Source organism: Staurois parvus, unplaced genomic scaffold (genome assembly GCF_062004578.1).
Source record: "Staurois parvus isolate SC_StPar_1 unplaced genomic scaffold, SC_StPar_1.0 ptg000166l, whole genome shotgun sequence".
Classification (NCBI taxonomy): Eukaryota; Metazoa; Chordata; class Amphibia; order Anura; family Ranidae; genus Staurois; species Staurois parvus.
In genome coordinates, this window is record NW_028317962.1 from 4333561 (window position 1) to 4353494 (window position 19934).

The 19934-nt window shown below is 38.8% G+C and overlaps 1 protein-coding gene across 1 annotated transcript in view; it reads right to left on the reverse strand.

The window, feature by feature from the left end:
* Positions 1-19934, reverse strand: part of PAPPA2 (pappalysin 2) — a 312074-nt gene that overhangs the window by 87149 nt on the left and 204991 nt on the right. The gene's annotated exons all lie outside the window — the stretch shown is intronic.

The window sequence follows — 19934 nt, forward strand, 5'->3', positions numbered from 1 at the left end:
GTATACAATCTGATTTTTACCACTCTGACACAGATATTACTCTGTCTAGCATACTGAGTCTTAATTTACCTACCAGGTGCTCATTTATGTTTGAGCTGCCATTTATCCTAGACCATGTCAATAGATTAAGTGTATTTACAACTAAATGGGTGGGTTTTTAATTACTTGTAGTAACTCACAGCCAGGTTAAAGGTATTTTATACTTGTGTCTTTACTTGTGCCTGCAGTGATTTTCACTTAACCAGGTGTGTCAGAGGGGCTGAGGTTATACTTGGAGTTGAAGCACAGAACAGAGAGCCTCCTCCGGGACCGAAGCAACCAGACACTTATCAAAAGTCCAGGTCCTTCTTGGAACACAACAGATCATCTTTGTAATTCACAAAGTGCTGAGTCTAAAACTAAGCTGGACAAATTCAAAAAGGGATCGTGAAGTACCTAAACTTGAATATTCCAGTCTGATTATCCAGTATCTCAGGCTTCAATGGAATAAATCCAGTGTAATTGCATATGAGTCCAAAATAGATGAGTAGTTTATTATGGGGGAGCAAAAATATTATGTAATGCTACTATTAGAAATGCAATATACCTCCAGATCTTTTCTTCAGGGCATCAGCCCATATCATTCTGCATCTCTCTCTGCTATTCCACCAATAGAATGTGCCATCTCACGGACCAACAAAGAGATTCAGGAAGAGGTGACCAAGCCTCAACTTTCTCATCTGAACTTTGCCTTTGCATTGAGTTTGCATGAATGAGTACCCATGGTGTACTGCAAAAAGTAGAAATACACAACTGTCTTTTTTAAGACAGGGAAGATAATTTTAGGAAACCCAAGTCTGTACTGTCATGTCACATGTTTGCAGTAGATGCAACCCCTTAACAGAAGATACTGGAGATCTTCCAAAACAGGGTTCCCTGAGAAATACAGTAGATACTAAAATAGATTTGCACATTTACAGAACATAGGTTACCTATTTCCCACCTGACACCATAAATAGAACTTCCCTTTTCACACCAGATCTGACTTTGAAATCTTTTTCACTTGAAGTCACAAGATTTCAAAGTTGCATATCAGTGCGACTTCAGGTATGACTTGAAAGACATCTGTGTGACTTCATGCACAGATGTCTATGCAAGTCATACCTGAAATCTCAAAAAGTAATGCAGGAACTACTTTCAAAATTGGTGCGACTCCAACAGAGTCGGATTCGCCTCAATTTGAAAGGTTCCATTGTGGACAATAGGGTGTGACTTGTCATGCTGTCAAATTGTATGAAAAGTTGCTCTGGTGTGAACCAGGACTTAAGGTTTTCTAGTCCATTACCCTGACATGCATACACACAGATATATGTATACATAACTTAAAGTCAGAGTTCTAGCAATTGTTTACATTTTTACATTACTCTTTAAGAGGTTTTACTATTTTATCTTTGATATATTGCACCTAGCAGAACAACTGTGTGATTATTTTATTACCCCCACAGAAAAAGATTCTATTTATAATTCTTCATTTTGATAAAATTCTTCAACAAGCCTCTGAAACATTTTTGTCAGATGCACAGTGAATGCTGATACTGTGTGATTTATTGCATACACCTAATGATATTGATTTAATTTTATGCTGTAGGACAGCATGGCATGTAGAAAACAAAACATGATAAATAATTACTTTCTTTGAACAGTAAACAAAGAGAATATATGACATGCAGCGGGATAACAGGGCTGCCATCAGGATTTCTTGACTGCACAGTAATGTGCTTGAAAAACCTTAATGATCAGTAAGATCTTTCATGAAGTAGCCCCATTTTGACTAATGCAAAAAAAGCATTTCTTGCAATAATCAGGTTATATATTCTTCAAAAATTTTTGATAATGAGCATTTCAAGGTGGTATATCTCTGTAGAATCTGTCACCGATATCTTTCAACCTACTATAAATGATCTTCTGTTCAGTTGTCAAACTGCATGCAAAATAATGTTAAAATTGTTCACATAGAGATCCGATTACTGCATATAACTTGTACCTTCCTAGGAAGTTATGTAATGGAACATCAGTAGAGCCACCTATAGAATAACTTATAGAGTAACCCTACTATACATTCTAGAAAAAGTAACCTCGCTCCAAATTAGGCATGTGTTGGGATATTACAGATAGTGGTTGTAATGGCAGGCAGTATGTGTAGGACTGCGGAGGGTAAGAAACAGGCAGTATACACAGAAAAGAAGTGCAGAAGGTATAACGTTGGACAATATGTTCAGGAGAGGAAAGTATTAGTTTCTGCTGTTCTGTCATCTGTACCTGTCTGCCACCTCTCTCCATGAGTCTAATAACACATATTTAAACAGGGTACTGTATTTTTTACTTTTGAAGCCAAACTGAGAAAACAACTACTTTATATTTGTTATGTTCCATAGCATAACTTTAATCATGCTGCTTACCTTTTAATTTGTTCTTTTCTGAAAACTCCACGACTGAAAAATCCTACTTAGTTCATCCTTCTATGTAATATTTATGAGAGGGCTGGGAAATTGTATTTGCCATAATAAACCATGCCTGTACTGTGCTGGCAGATTTCATTTTCAGTTTGAAATAGATGTGCAGTGCTGTCCCTTTATGGACTTCATGAAAAGGATTTTATGCTAAATTCAAAGTCCTAGCTTCTTAATCTTACATTAAGGGACATGGTAAGAAGTAATTCAGGTGCATTTGCACATCGAAAAGCAATCGAACTGAGGGGCTGGCACACAGAAAACAGTGTCAACAAGCCCATAACACACCACAGGTTAACAGAATGGATTCAACAGACACCAAAGAGCTTCATAAAGAACTTATGACCGAACCCAGCATCACAGGAGGTCTGAGTATCCACTTAGTACTGTATATTTTACCTAAAGTACATAAAAACCCAGTACAACCACCTGGTAGGCCAATAGTAAGTGGTATTAACTCTTTATGCTCCAGGATAGGAGCATATATTGACCTACACTTACAACCCTTGGTATCACAGACACCATCACACTTGAAGGATACAAAACATGTCCTCAATTTAATTAAAGACATCCCGGTTTCATATTCCACATATTTGGTCACGGCTGATGTGGAGGCGCTGTATAGTAATATCAGCCACTCGGATGGAATTATTATTATGACAGCAACCAGATACTATCTTACCAACAATAGTACATTAAGTCCCTCCCATACAAACTTCATATTAGAATTGTTAAATTTCGCTATGACATACAACTATATGTGGTTTGATAATAATTACTATTTACAGGTCAAAGGTGTTGCCATGGGGGCAAAATTTGCCCCCAGTTTGGCAAACCTCTTTATGTCATACTAGGAGGAGGATAACATCTACGCCATGGAGTGGCCTGAACTGGCGTTTTATAAACGATACATTGATGACATCCTCCTATTGTGGAATGGCACTGAGCAGGCATTATTAAATTTCTTTAAGACCCTCAACAATAATACTGTGAATATCAAATTGTCTTTTAATTACAGCATTACGGAAATTGACTTCCTAGACCTAACATTGTTGAACCTAGAGGGACGCATTGTTACGAAGTCATATTTCAAGTCCACTGATCACAATAGTTTTATCCCTTTGGGGAGCTGCAATCATTCTAACTGGCTCTCCGGTATACCAAAAGGGCAGTTCCTGAGAGTAAGAAGAAATTGCACTGAATTAGGAACTTACTATACACAAGCAAGTGTGTTAAAAGAGCGATTTTTGGAAAAAGGTTACAATATGGACAATCTTAATAATGCCTTGGAGTCTGTGGCCAATCTTAATAGGGATGATTTGTTAGGAATCCAAACAAAACCATCTAAGAGTCTGGTATGTCCGTTCATCACCACCTTTTCGGTGCAGTATAGCTCCATCAAAAACATTATAAATAAAAATTGGGGCATTTTAAAAGCTGATTCCACCTTAGCAAAAATACTTCCTGATAGACCTGAGGTCATTTTCAGAAAAAGCACCACTTTGAGAGATAAAATAGCTCCTAACGTCGTTACTCTTCCAACTCCAGCCCCCACATTATTTAACTATACTGGTTTTTACCCCTGTAACAAATGTATAGCATGCAAGTATGATGGCAGAAGAAAAAGAAGAATTGACACTTTCACTTCTAATCAAACTCATAAAGTGCACAAAATTTAAGTTTATCTGCTGTAACAGCAGGTATGTAGTGTACTTATTAGAGTGCCCTTGTTCCAAGCAATATGTGGGGAGAACTACGCGGAGACTGACAGATCGTCTCCGGGAACATATCAACAATATTAGGAGGGGGTATAAGGAACATTCTTTATCCCTACACTACAGACGATGCCACAATAGGGATCCTACTAGCTTAAAATTTACGGGCATCGATATTGTCACCCCACACTGGCAAGGAACATACAAAACCAGGGCTGTCTCTCAACTTGAGACCAAGTATATATATGAATTAGATACGTTCCATCCAGTTGGGCTTAATATCGAACTGGATGTGAATTGCTTTCTTGATAATAGCTGAATTCCTTCTATGGTATAGTGTGTTTTTATTTATAATACTATTTTATCTTTATGTTATCTTTTTTGACCCTTTATTATGTGATTTTGATAAGCGTATGGTGAATCTTGCCTATGTAAGAATATATTAAAATTAAATTTGATACTTGTTGATGGGACTCGCACCCCAGTATATATTAGGAGGTGTGAAAAAACTTTTCATTCATATATAACTTTATATTATTGATTATGTATAGATATAGTTTATCATGATCATGTTTTATTTTAAAGATTGATCACCCCACCTTTAGTACACACAATATTGAAGGATGTTGATCATGTTTGCCAATTTTACTCATGCAATTTTTCATGCATTTTTTTCATGCGTTTTTGAATAAATGTTTTATAATTTTAGTACGAAAAATCTTTTTTTATATATAAAGGATTTTTTAATATAATTTTCACTAATGAACGACTTGTATATATTTTTAATACGAAATTCGGATTTTAATTGATATTACGTTTATTTTATGTTTAGCAGTGGATTGACTGCGGACATTTGTGACATACGTTTTGATGTGGATGGTACCTGCATTTTTGAAAATACCCTTGTCTATGGCTGTGCATATAAAGTTGCTCAATTCCCCTCTCTTGAGCAACATAAACAGGGATTATGTCCAGACATTTCGTAGATTAATCACATTTACAGCACTATATGCTGTAGCTTGGTATACCCGATTTCGGGTGAGCATTTCAATATACTGCAGGAGATTTGCCATTGCCTGTCATTATAATGTTGATTGCAATTTGCCCCTGGTAAAATGGCGCTGCACATGTGCACTTCACAATCGCAGACACGTGGGCTACGACAAAATGGTCGCCGTAATGCACATGTGCCAGATACTATATAAATGAAACGGCGCTGCTGTCATGATGGTCCTTGCTCTACCTTAGAAGAAGTGCGTGCGCACGAAACGCGTCAGTAGGAGCCTGTGGACGTCGTTGACACTACGCCGCCGATGCCATGTGGAGGCCCGGCGGCCACCTATAATTTTAAAAGGGTCAGTGGGTCACTTTCACTTGCCACCTGATTATATGTTTTACTTGGTTTTTGAAATAAATTGAAGTAATATACTACACTATGAGTATCTCTCTGTGTTCTCTGTGAGGGGTCTTTCTCCCAATTTCACAGCCACAGAGTGATTTCAATCCCAGCCCTGGTTCCATTGAAGAGGAATATCCTATCCTGGGAGCTTCCTGACCTGCAGGATTTCGTTTTCCCACAAGAGGGCGTTATCGTCACCATTTCGGCACATATCCATTTTCTGACCAGAGGGAGAGAGGGGAATCTCCAGGATTTCTTACACACATGCGTATTTTAAATGCGCTTCTGGTTAGTTTGCATTCTTTCCATTGGCACTGGGAATTAATGAGCACCTTTTCAGGACTATTATTGTGTTGATTTGCATGATTTGATCATTTTACAGCGCTGCATTTTTATATGTATATAGTAAAATTTAACGAATGGGTGAACTGAAGACCAGGGGGCAGCTCTGCAAATTTGAGGAACTGATGCCTGATAAACCTATATTGAACTGACTGGAGTACATTTTGACAGGGAAAGATGCAACCTTGTCCTTAAGTCTATAGGCTTGAATGATGAGTTGCTGAGTCCACTTTGCAATAGTGGATCCAGAAGCAAGCTGTCCACTAAGAGAAACCTTTAGAAATAAACAGAGAGTTAGACTGTCTAAAAGGAGCTGAAGCTAGTGCGTATCACATTCAAACAATAATGGAAGATCTCCTTTGGATGCTATGGAGCAGGAGATAGAAAAGGAAGAATAATGTTGGGGTTAAGATGGAAGGGAAAAAAGATCATGGAAAGAAAAAAGAGACCTTGGGAATCAAGACAACCTGAACTGATCCCACGGAGTCACCGAAGTATCCACTGTGAAGGCTAAAGGATTTCTGAATCTGGAGACCAATCTGCTTTCTTGTTGAACCTAGAAGTCAGGAGGTCTACCTCAGATATCCCTCACCTTCAAAATGCTTGGAACACCTCAGGGATGAAGAGACTATTCTCTGCAGTCCAAGAACTGATAACTGAGAAAATCCGCTTGCCAATTTTCAACAACTGGGATGCGCATAGTGGAAAGGGCTGGAACATGACATTCTTACCAAGCCAGGATTTAATCTGCTTCTCTTTGAGCTGCGAAAATTCTGGGTCCTCATTGATGATTGAGTAAGCCACTGCTGTGGCTATGTCTGACTGAATCATAGTCAGATGACCTTGCAAGTTAGAGGTCCAGCAGTAAAGGGATAACAAAATTGCTCTGAGTTCCAGAATACAGACAAACTTCCTCTGTTGAACATATCTACAAAACAGTATCAAAGACTCCTTACCAGCTCCAAAGGCTGGCATCTATTGTATGAACCTTGCAAACCAGTGGAAAATAGAAATGTCTGGAGTGAAATAAAACATATGAAACTGCTTGGAAAGAGGCTACAATTAAGGCCAGAATCCTCTAGCAATGGGAAGTGGGAATGGGAGTGGAGAGTCTGGAGTTTGTGCTTTGGCAGGAAATTTAGGATGGGGCAGAGTCCAGGACTAGACCCAGATACTCCAAACCAATGAGACTGACTTCTGGAGTCTAAAATATCAGCTTGTAGCCCATAGATATGTCTGGATCCAAATGTCTGAAATATTCGGTGTCAAGTGGGCCGCAAAGGCCAACAGATGCCCCAACTTATACAAATGGGGGTTCCCCTCATTATGAGGAGGACTTGTTTGCAGAATTGTTGGATTTGGTAGTCCAGGGCATACAGCAGAACTGAGTTCAAGGCCTAGCCTTGGAGGTCTGAGAGAAGTGAACCTCATTGATCAAGTTGTTCGAAGATTTGCCATAGATGCTCCGCACACCAACATTTGAGCCAAAGACTTTTCTACAGGTTTACCAAAAGGGTACCCAATGATGTAAAATATCCTCTAGCTCTTCAATGCAGTAGAGCAGGACCACAGTCATGAGCTCCAATTTTAGGAGGACAACAGGGTCTTTCAAAATAGATCCAGGATCCCGAGCCATATCTTTAGACTGGACAGCTAAGGTTGGGTATATGGACATGGCAGTAAAGGAGGGTTAAAGGGCAGAGACTGCAAGTAATTAAGGCCTTAGAAATACCAACCTTTTACCTAGAGGGTCTTTAAACTTCAGGAAGTTTTCAATGAATATGGGTGTAACATAATACTAAAAGTGAACTTATCCTTTAAGGAACCCTTATCAATAGATACTGTAATTGTTGGGCAAAATGCTTGGGATGAGTAAAGACTCATTTGGATTATGCCAATCACTTTACCAAACAGGTTTCAATAGTGAGCACACTGGTCAGGCAAGCCACCATACCAACCCAGCTGCAGTAATGAATGTACAGAGCAGGCTTTGGGGATTCATAAAGTTGCCCCGACTGGGTAACCTTGTTAATTCTGATGTAGAATGCACTTGTTCTATCATATATGTACTAAATAAACAAAAAGACAATGTTTCTTGGGTCTGGGAGCAATATTAGCAAGGCTGAGTCTCCACAGACCTAACACCTCCAAGGAGAGATTGCAATATCCAATGCCCTGAGCTGAGGATGCAAGGACAGCTGCAGTTGCAAGTGCGTCAGACAGGGTCCAAAGGGAGAGTGTGGCTACATCCCTTGCATTCAGAATCCGCTACTATAAAGATAGTTACCCATAAAATCTTTTATGTAACAGAAAAATGCCTACCTGGGCAAATCAGAAGAGGAAGCCAAACTTGGAAAAGCAAGGCGACTGGATCCAAACAGGGATCCAGTTGCCTAACTGTAGTTGTTGGTGGATCAAGAGCTGGGAGGGCCTGCAGTACTGCTTCCTCTGTGGCAACAGACACATATCAAGAATATGAAATGTTGGGATAACATATTTTTTAAAGATAATTTTTCTATACAGAGATTAAAGATGATTAGCACCAGTGCCACAGTACTATACAGTGTGGAAGTAGCAGAAATTGTTTGATAATTTTTTTTAAGTTCAACTCTATTCTGAATTGATCTGACAGGGAAGTCACCCCAGACTTGTGGGGTAGAGGAAGAGTAGGCACAAACCCTCTCCCATATAAAAACTGTGCACACAGTGCCTGAGAAGTCTCGTTTAGGAAGTAGAGGTGCTAAGTATATCCAAAAACAGATTCTCTGAAAGGAGTGCAGCAACACAGGTGGGAGAGGAGACTAAAGAAGTAAGGTAAGACTTCTTCCTAGTATACAGTACTGTGGTCATATATTATGTTTTGTAAGGACACAGGTTTGTCTTAACCAGTTAACCTGCCAATAAGTCTTTGGACTGCACACATAGAGCTATATATATATGGTGAACAATATACAAGACCTGGTGCAATCCTAAACCAAAACACCATCCATGCAAAGCAAGATCAGCATTAACCACTAAGCCACCACAACGCATGGTCAGCCTTACTGTTTAAAGCCAGTAATAACAAGCAGCACACATCACTAAGCAAAACAAACACAAAGGAATCCTACAATCCAGTTATAGTGAAATAAACATTTTCACAATCCAGAGTTTTGAAAACCACATCCCGCCATGATTATCAGATTAAAAAGTAAAAAGAAATGAAAAACAGACCATAGCAAGCTTTCCATTTTATCAACAATGGTTTCAGATTAAAAGATATTAAAAACAACCTTTTGGCCACCACCCTTGGCTTTGCAGGATTTTTAAAGATACCCATATACTCATCATGACAGCTGTCCAATCTTACTGTTCTCAAAACAGATCTAAAGGGAAACAAAAATAATTCTTTGGTACCATCACAAAGGAAGCCCTGGCAGATCGTCCACAGCTGAACTTGCAAACAGGTCTGCCATTTTCTTTCTTTTTCTTAGTTGACAATCAGTGTCTGTCCCAAAAACATGCTGGAGCCTGGCTGTTCTCAACCCTCTCTAGATATTACCATGCACACTAAGGCAATCAAAGTGGAATGCTAAGAATTGCATAATAAGAAGTAATGATCTTTTGGTGGTTTGAGTGTGCCTGCACATCTAATGTTTATGGACATCTGCATTATAAAATATGGAACTGCAAGCACCTGCTAAAATTAGAAATTAAATTTACTAATGTGGTAAATAGGACCTTATTCATAAAACAAATAATTCTGTGGAGGCTTTGTGTAACAATAGGCATAGCATAATAAATATTCAAAACTGAAATCAGGAAACATCATAAAAATAAAAAAAAAACACAAAACAATCTGTGAAGCACCCAATGGAATGTAGACAATATGATCTTATGATATACATAAACAGGTTTTATTTAGACCCAACAACCCATATCAAATGTTCCTGACTTAGATATGTTTTGTGTTTATAATGCACCACTTTATCCTTACACTCTTCCTTATTTTCTTCTTTCTATACCCTACCTTGTTTTAAAAATTCCAATAAACTCAGATTGAAAAAGAAAACCCACAAAGCAGTATTGTAACTCAGTAATGATTGATGTTACTATGTAAGAAATGAGCTTTAAATATCTTATACGCGAATGTGAAATCCTACCCAGCTCAAAGCTCAATTTCAGCAAAAATTTCCTGTTTTTAGTTGTGGTTAGCTATAGCATTAGCAGGACCAGATTAAGGGCAGTTGATGGCCTGAAAGCACAACCCAACAATGGTGACCATCTCTCCTTGTCCCCTCCATTGCTTAACTGACAAAACATTAAGATTCAATTAATGTTGAAAGTGAAATAAAAGTTTGAATACATATAAATAAACTTCTCTCTTTCAGGTTTGCTCCAGATCAGACAACTATATTAAATTAAAATAAAAAAAACACTTGAATTTTATTTGTTTAACAGATTGGGCATAGATCAAAATCAAGTAACTGACTGAGGCCTTTTATTTTGAAATGATGAGGGAAATTACTGTCTGTGAAAAATAAATTAAAAATAAAAATAGTTATTTTACTTTATATTTGTATACTTTTCCAAATTCAATAAGCTTCCAAGTAGCATAATCTCCCATCAAATGGTAGAAGAAAACATGAGGAAAAAAAGCCAACTCATAGTCTAGTATTGAAATTAAAACCAGTAAATTTAGTTAGGTTACAGGTACATGAATAAATGTATCAGCCAGCATGGTAAAAAAGAGAATGTTTCAAACCAACAAGATGGCTGCTGTCCCTCCAGAATGAGATGATGTCTTTTGATGACATTCTCTTTTTTGCTCTGGAGCTGATTCCTATTGAGGATCTATTGCTGCACCAGTGAATATGCCATATTGCTCATGTTGACCAACCCTTGGGTGGTCAAATGTTCTGGTAAGAGGCCAATCTATTTGGGTGGATGGTGACAGTTTCTGGATTGGAACTTTGCTTTCATGCACCAACTTCTATCAATTTGGGAATGCATGAAAAATACAGGAACTGGGGTGCAGAAAAAATGGCAGCAGGTGCTCTGGACTGATGAGTCAAAATGTAAAGTACTTGGCCTACCAAATATTGATTTGATTTAATATGATTTCATCTTCTGTTCATTTGCTTTTTATTTTGTTAATTGATAAAATTAAACATTTCTAATTTACAGCATGTTTTCACACCTGCCTAAAACATTTACACATTAGTGTATGAAAAGGAAAACTACACTTGTTGGTTGCCTATACTTTAACTATACATATAAATTTGTAAAATGTTTTCCTTACAATAGCAAGCCAGAATGACGTAGACTTTGACTGGCTGAACATAAAGTCCATCATACAAAGAGTTTTTGTGAACTTTCCTCTATGAAACTTATAAATCATACCTTCCAACATTTTAGAGATATAAAAAAGAACACCCTACATAGTCTATCCCCTCCACTCTCTTTCCCCCAATATTGAATTGTAGGCATAGAATACATATACATTGTAAAGAAATATACATTTTCAAAAACAGCCAACAATGACGTATTAAATATGTACAATCTTAAATACATTTTATCACAATTGCAGATTGTCTAAGGAGCCAATATCAGCAATCCTGGTGCAAAGAGCAGGACCTGGCTGTCAACTGACAGACCATTCTCACACTCTCACCACTCTCCCAGGGCCTCATCTCTGTATCAGGAATGCTAATGATAAAAATTGATACCCAGCCCCACAAGTCTCAGAGATACTCAGAACCAGACCTGATTGTCAACCATGTAAAATCTGGTGCACTATGGAACATGTCCCATGACTAAGGCTGCTCATACATTATACATTTTGTTTTGCACAATTTTCCTTTAGATTTACCAAAACCATATAATATGAGGTCAAACCTAAACACTTTCAAATTGTATGTAATCAGGCAGGCCCTTGTACTACAGAGTTGAAAGTAAATCTAAAGGAAGTTGAACAAGAAAATTGTATAATGTATAGCCAGTTTAAATGTTTAAAAACTAATACCCAGCATAAGGATCTGTAGGTCTTTGTCCATTATTATGTTCTCAGAGCCGGCCAGTCTTAGTACAGATGTATAGCCTGGTATTTGTATTACATAGACAATAATCACAAAAGATTGATTCAACTGAAATAATTTGTTCCGTATTGATCATTCCAAAGTCTTCTTGTAATAAACAATGTTACCACACAGTCCAAGCGGCAGAATCTACAAGCATGTCTATTCATGATGTACGCCAATTATTTGTAAAACTTACAAAACAATAACTCCTAAAGTATACTCTATTACATTAAAGAAGACTCAAATGAAAATAAAAGACTGTTGAAACATAGCATTTTCAAAGTATACTTTATGAAGTGCAGAAGTCTCATTCATAATATGTATGAACCATCATTCCACAAACATGGGACAACAAGCGTATGACATCCAAAGAGAATGTTACCTTTTCTGGGTGGAAATACACCACAGTTTTGCAGGCAATTTAAGTAATTGCCATGGACAGCAATCTAAAAGACATCATTTGAACTCTCTGGTCAGAAACTGACCATCATATCGCTTATAACCTCTATTACCATTAATTCTAGATAAAAAGCAGGTCAGAGGAAAGAGAATTAGTGCTATCAGGATATCTCCCAGAGAATAATGGCCACCATAATGCTAATCCCAAGGACATCTGTCATAGAAACAATTGCACTAGAATCTGGAAACACTGTGCCGGCTATGCACAAGCAGAGCAGTGCAATGGAAGCATTGCTGAGTTTAAAAGCTATTGATTTAATATTTGTGTGGATTCTCATTTTCTGCCCAAGACTTCCTTATCTAGTGATATCTTTTAAAACTGATTTTTTTTCTTCGCAGGTCAAATTAAAGAGTTAGCTTATTTAAATTGGATTTCTTGGGTTAGTTTAAATTCCAGTTTGCTCAATCAAAATCTGCCTTCTTAACCACTTATAGATTGGGCTGTCTCACCCCCGTCCTACCAAGGCCATTTTTTAGTTTTCAGCACTGTCATAATTGAATGGCAATTGCTCAGTCATGCAACACTGCACCCACAAGACTTTTATATAATTTGTTTTTTAATTTTTATTTTTGCTATATAAAGTATAAAAGACCATAATCTTGAAAAATTAATGTTATTCTTAGTTTCTGTAATAATACTTTGCAAATAAATAATCTATACATTTGGACCAAAATATATTTATACTGCTACATTTCCGTGGTGAAACAAAAATAGGTAGGTGTATATTATTTAGTCTGTGTGAAGGTATAGAGTCTACAAACTATTGTATATATATAAATACTATATATATATATACATATATATATATACAGTGGGGATCGAAAGTTTGGGCACCCCAGCTGAAAATTTGTATTAATGTGCATAAAGAAGCCAAGGAAAGATGGAAAAATCTCCAAAAGGCATCAAATTACAGATTAGACATTCTTATAATATGTCAACAAAAGTTAGATTTTATTTCCATCATTTACACTTTCAAAATAACAGAAAACAAAAAAATGGCGTCTGCAAAAGTTTGGGCACCCTGCAGAGTTAATATCTTGTACTGCCCCCTTTGGCAAGTATCACAGCTTGTAAACGCTTTTTGCAGCCAACCAAGAGTCTTTCAATTCTTGTTTGAGGTATCTTTGCCCATTCTTCCTTACAAAAGTCTTCCAGATCTTTGAGATTTCTGGGCTGTCTGTCACGCACTGCTCTTTTAAGGTCTATCCATAGATTTTCAATTATGTTGAGGTCAGGAGATTGTGAAGGCCATGGCAAAACCTTCAGTTTACGCCTCTTGATGTAATCCCCCGTGGATTTCGAGGTGTGTTTAGGATCATTATCCATTTGTAGAAGCCATCCTCTCTTTAACTTCAGCTTTTTCACAGATGGCATCAAGTTACCATCCAAAATTTGCTGAAATTTTATTGAATCCATTTTTCCTTCTACTCGTGAGATGTTCCCTGTGCCACTGGCTGCAACACAACCCCAAAGCATGATTGATCCAACCCCATGCTTAACAGTTGGACAGAGGTTCTTTTCATTAAATTCTGTGCCCCTTCTTCTCCAAACGTACCTTTGCTCATTCCGGCCAAAAAGTTCAATTTTAACCTCATCGTTCCACAGAACTTGTTTCCAAAATGCATCAGGCTTGTCTATATGTTCATTTGCAAAGTTCAAACGATGAGTTTTGTGGTGAGGACATAGAAGAGGTTTTCTTCTGATGACTCTTCCATGAAGACCATATTTGTACAAGTATCTCTTTATAGTGGAATAGTGTACCACAACTCCAGTGTCTGCCAGATCTTTCTGGAGGGATCGTGCAGTCAAACGTGGGTTTTGAATTGTTTTTCTCACAATCCTGCGAGCTGTTCTGTCGGATATTTTTCTTGGTCTTCCGGATCTTGCTTTAACTTCCACTGTTCCTGATGACTGCCATTTCTTAATTACATTCCGAACAGAGGATATTGACATCTGAAAACGCTTTGCTATCTTCTTATAGCCTTCTCCAGCTTTGTGAGCATCAACTATTGTCAGTTTCAGTTTTCTAGACAACTGCTTAGAAGAACCCATGGTGCTGATTGTTGGGGCAAGGTCAGATGAGTCTGGGCATTTAAAACCTTTGAGATTGACATCACCTGGTCTTCCCAGACGATGATTGAGAACAATCCATGACACTGGCAGGTCTCAGCTTGGCAAAGGGGGCAGTGCATGCTATAAATTCTGCAGGGTGCCCAAACTTTTGCAGACGCCATTTTTTTGTTTTCTGTTATTTTGAAAGTGTAAATGATGGAAATAAAATCTAACTTTTGTTGGCATATTATAAGAATGTCTAATCTGTAATTTGATGCCTTTTGGAAATTTTTCCATCTTTCCTTGGCTTCTTTATGCACATTAATACAAATTTTTAGCTGGGGTGCCCAAACTTTCGATCCCCACTGTATATACACAGTATATATATACTATATTGCCAAAAGTATTGGGACACGCCTCCAAATTATTGGATTCAGATGTTCCAATCACCTCCATGGTCACAGGTGTATAAAATCAAGCACCTAGGCATGCAGACTGCTTCTACAAACATTTGTGAAAGAATGGGTCGCTCTCAGGAGCTCAGTGCATTCAAGCGTGATACTGTGATAGGTTGCCACCTGTGCAATAAGTCCATCTGTGAAATTTCCTTGCTACTAAATATTCCACGGTCAACTGTTAGTGGTATTATAACAAAGTGGAAGCAACTGGGAAGAACAGAAGCTCACCCACGAAGTGGTAGGCCATGTAAAATGACAGAGCGGGGTCAGTGCATGCTGAAGTGCAAAGTGTGCAGAAGTCGCCAACTGTCTGCAGAGTCAATACCTAAAGACCTCCAAACCTCATGTGGCCTTCATATTAGCACAACAACAGTGCATAGAGAGCTTCATGGAATGGGTTTCCATGGCCGAGCAGCTGTATCCAAGCCTCAGATCACCAAGCAAAGCGTCAGATACAGTGGTGTAAAGCACGCCACCACTGGACTCTAGAGCAGTAAAGACGTGTTCTATGGAGTGACGAATCACGCTTCTCTGTCTGGCAATCTTTTGGACGTGTCTGGGTTTAGCGGTTGCCAGGAGGACAGTACTTGCCTGACTGCATTATGCCAATAGTAAAGTTTGGTGGAGGGGGGATTATGGTGTGGGTTTTTTTAGGAGTTGGGCTTGGCCCTTAGTCCCAGTGAAGGGAACTCTTAGGTAGTCAGCATACCAGGACATTTTGGACAATTTCATGCTTCCAACTTTAAGGGAACAGTTTAGGGATAGCCCTTTCCTGTTCCAATATGACTGCGCAGCAGTACACAAAGCAAGGTCCTGACCTCAACCTGATAGAACACTTTTGGGATGAAATAGAGCGGAGAATGTAAGTCAGGCCTTCTCATCCGACATCACTGCCTGACCTCACAAATGCACTAAAACATTCAAACATTCAAACATTCCCATAGACACACTCCTTAATCTTGTGGACAGCCTTCCCAGAAGAGTTGTTGCTGTTATAGCTGCAAAGGGTGAGCCAACTGAATATTGAACCCTATGGGCTAAGATTGGGATGCCATTAAAGTGCATGTGCGTGCAAAGGCAGGTGTCCCAATACTTTTGGCAATATAGTATAAATATATATATATATATAACTCACGTTATTAGGTACACCTTGTTAGTGCCAAGAAACTATCCCTCACACCATTACACCACCAGCCTGATCCATTGATACAAGGCAGGATGGATGCATATTTTCACATGTTGTTCATGACAAATTCTGACCCTACCATCTGAATGTTGCCCATTCTCCTCTGATCTCTGACATCAACAAGGCAGTTTTGTCCACACAAATGCCGCTCACTGGATATTTTCTCTTTTTTCAGACCACTCTAAACTCTTGAGATGGTTGTGCGTGAAAATCCCAGTATATCAGCAGTTTTTGAAACACTCAGACCGGCCAGTCTGGCATCAACAACTATGCCATGTTCAAAGTCACTTAAATCCCCTTTCTTCCCCATTCTGATGCTTGGTTTGAACTTCAGCAAGTTGTCTTCACCACAACTACATGCCTAAATGCACTGAGTTGCTGTCATATGATTGGCTGATTAGCAATTTGTGTTACCAAGCAATTTAACAGGTGTACCTAATAAATTGGCCAGTGAGAGTATATTAAAATTGATCAGGCCTGATGTACTGACTGATCTGGGTTTTTGAGACCCCAAAATGCCAGGACAGTATAAATACCTCAAAAACAACCCCTTTTTGGACAGTAGACAGTGTAACACATTTAGTAAGAGGCATGGTGAGTTTTTTGGAGTTGTAATTATTTGTCACAATTTTTGTTACAACATTGTTATTTTAACAAGTTATTTCTCACACACAACATAAGCATATTTACAATTACACCCCAAAACACATTCCGCTACTCCTTTCAAATATGGGGATTGCACATGTGGAGACTTTTTCACAGCCAAGGAGAACATTTGGCCATTTAAGGAGCATGAATTATGTATAATTTCCTGGCTACTTATCACATTTCTTGAGTCCCTGAAGTGCTAGGACAACAGAAACACACACTAAATGACCACATTTTGGAAAGCAAACATCCCAAGGTATTTTATGAAAGGGTAAAAATGTATAAATCTTCACTAGGTGTTGACAACAAGTGGAATCATTTTTTTTATTCTGACTGCTTACTAAAGTTTTGATGACTCTAGTAAGCACTTTGTTCCCTCTTACAGCCGATCACCGTGTGAGGGAATGTCTCAAGCAACTTTTGTTTACATGTGTGATCACTGTGATTGGTCACAGTAATCACATGGTACAGGGCCAATTTCCTTTGGACACAGCGGATCACAGAGCATTCCACTGCATGCCCTAGAGGGTGCACATGAGGCATGGGAGTGGGAGGACATACTAGTACATCCTCCCAAATCGGCGCCACCCAGCTGTATACATGTAGTGGATAGGCAAGAGGTGGTTAAAGCCCAACTCCAGAAAAAGTAAAATGCACTATTGCTTACTTGATCCTCCACTCCCCTGGCAAACAGTGGTCCGCATGCTCTGGCTGTGGAGTTTTCTTTGGCATCCTCACTTTCAATGCATGGCCTTTGGTCCCTGCATTGGTCTTGATCAGGGACAGACTGACAACTCATGGGGCCCCCTGACAATAGGGGATCATGGGGCCCCTGTGTCCTTGCCCAAACTCAAAAAAGCCTATGAAAAAGGTACCAGGGGCATCTCATGGGGACCCCTACTGACCCCGGGCCCTCGGGCAGTGCCTGAGTTTCCAAATGGTCAGTCCGCCCCCGGTCTTGATGAAGTCAGAGGACCTTAGACTACTGGAGGACAGGGGAGAAGAGGCTTCAAGGGCCAGTCTAGCGGAGTGGAGAAGCCTGCAAGAGTGGAGGATCAGGTAAGTAAAACTGTTTTACCCAGCCCCCTAGGCATAAATCAGCAGTTAACCCTTGTAGTGCAGGTGCAGCCCCCACTGCAAACCAAGATTTTTTCAGTTTTTCAGCTTGAAATCTTTTCAGGATTTCTAAAAAGGAAAGTCCCTGCACAGAAGGTCCAAGTCCCTTTTTTCACTGTACATTACAGAGACTGCAGTAAGACCACTGAGATTTCTACTACTTCCAATAGAGTAAAAAGTAAAGGCAGTGGAGAACAGTGAAAAGATTTCTCTTTATGATGAGATGTAGACCATTAGGTAATTTATCTAAACATCTGAAGTATCAGAAATGTGAGGGCAAAGATCACCTTCACTTCCAGCAAAAAGGAAAATTTGGGGATCAATGGGGTAAGCAATGATTGTATCAGTGCTACTTATCTATATAAAACTGATCACATCAATTAGTTGACTGTAAGCATGACTCACTTTTGTGGCCTTCAACCAGTTTTCCTACAGCTCTTCAGAAGGTGAGAAATATTTGATAACAAAGCACAGTATAAGTTGAACATGCATAGGGATAATCTTGGGCTCAGCCATTGACTTAATATGGCCATGCATCCATATTAGGTCAATGATGTCATGAACATCCCCACCCCTTTGTGGAATCTCCTGCCAGCAGTTCATAGGCCCAGCAACCACAGCTAACTATTGGGTTCGGAGTGAACCCAACTCATCGCTAGTCACCAGTCTAAACTGGGACTAATGGGACTTCCAAGCACTTCATTTGAACCACATAAAAGCAAAGTATTTATAGACTATACTATGCACTTCATTCTGTGCCTCTATCTTCCATTTTTTCTTCTTTACAGGGAACAGGTAAACAGCTGTTATGGGAAGCAAAGACACTTTTCTCCTGTTTCTATAAATCAACTCTAGATTTGGCACAGTTTTCACTATGTATTTGTAAACAAGTGGCTGGACTTACTATTCTTTTCACTGAACAGATGTCTCCCAATGTTAGTAATTTACTGACAATGACACAGTGTTTTGTTATTGCATCAATATCTGTAAACACCTTCACGAGTTGTTAAGTAATAACTAAACATGTGACAATAATCAAACCAAAATAGCTTCTCCAGATGGCACGACTTAATTATTAACAAAAAAAAATCAAGGATCATGTTGTGACACTTATGGCACAGAGCTTACACCATACCTGGGAGGTTGCTAAGCAACCAAAAGGTCTTTAATTTCAGTTCAGGGTTGTAACCTTGCACTATTTTTATGAATATAATTAGGGTCTGTTCAAGGGAAAACCTGACTTTTCTACAAATCTTTCTGAAAATTGTGATTCTCTTATTTATCCATTTTAGCAAAAGTAAAAGTTATTGTGTAGTTCTTCCCACTCAAATTTTTCCAGAATGTGGAAGGATAAATCGCTTTATTCACTTGTAAGTTTCTACAAAGCAACTTTCGTTTTACCAGAAATGTTAATAACGTGTTTGAACTGCATGTTTTTGTTAACTATTACTAGAAAAGTCTTTTTCCATTACACTATAGATACAGTATTAGATAATGATATATTATAGCTATATAAAATTTGTGTTAATCAGTTAACACCAGCTCAATATTTGGAAGCTGGACATTGGAGAAACCATTTAGGAAGATTAAAATGCCCAACACCCCAGTCTGGCCATACTTGCAAATACGTTCTTTTTTTACTCACGCATCCAGGCGGGAGGTAGTCCAAAGACCTACTACCCCTTTTGAAGATCTCTGTTCACTTCGTTCACCACAGCAACACCTTATTTCCTCAGTTTATTTGCTCCTGACAGCACAGGACCACTCAAATCTAGATATAGCTATGAAAGCGTGGAACGATGACCTACCCCAATCCCTCTTGGAGTGAGAATGGGAAGCGGCGAGTTTAACGACCCATAAGGGCTCACTCAATGTGACTGTACAGGAGCATTGCTACAAGGTGGGTTCCTGGTGGTATACAGTGCCATTGGTGTTGCACAATATATAACCCTCCGTGCCAGATAAATGATGGAGATATGAAGAGGAGGTGGGATCTTTTCTTCATATCTG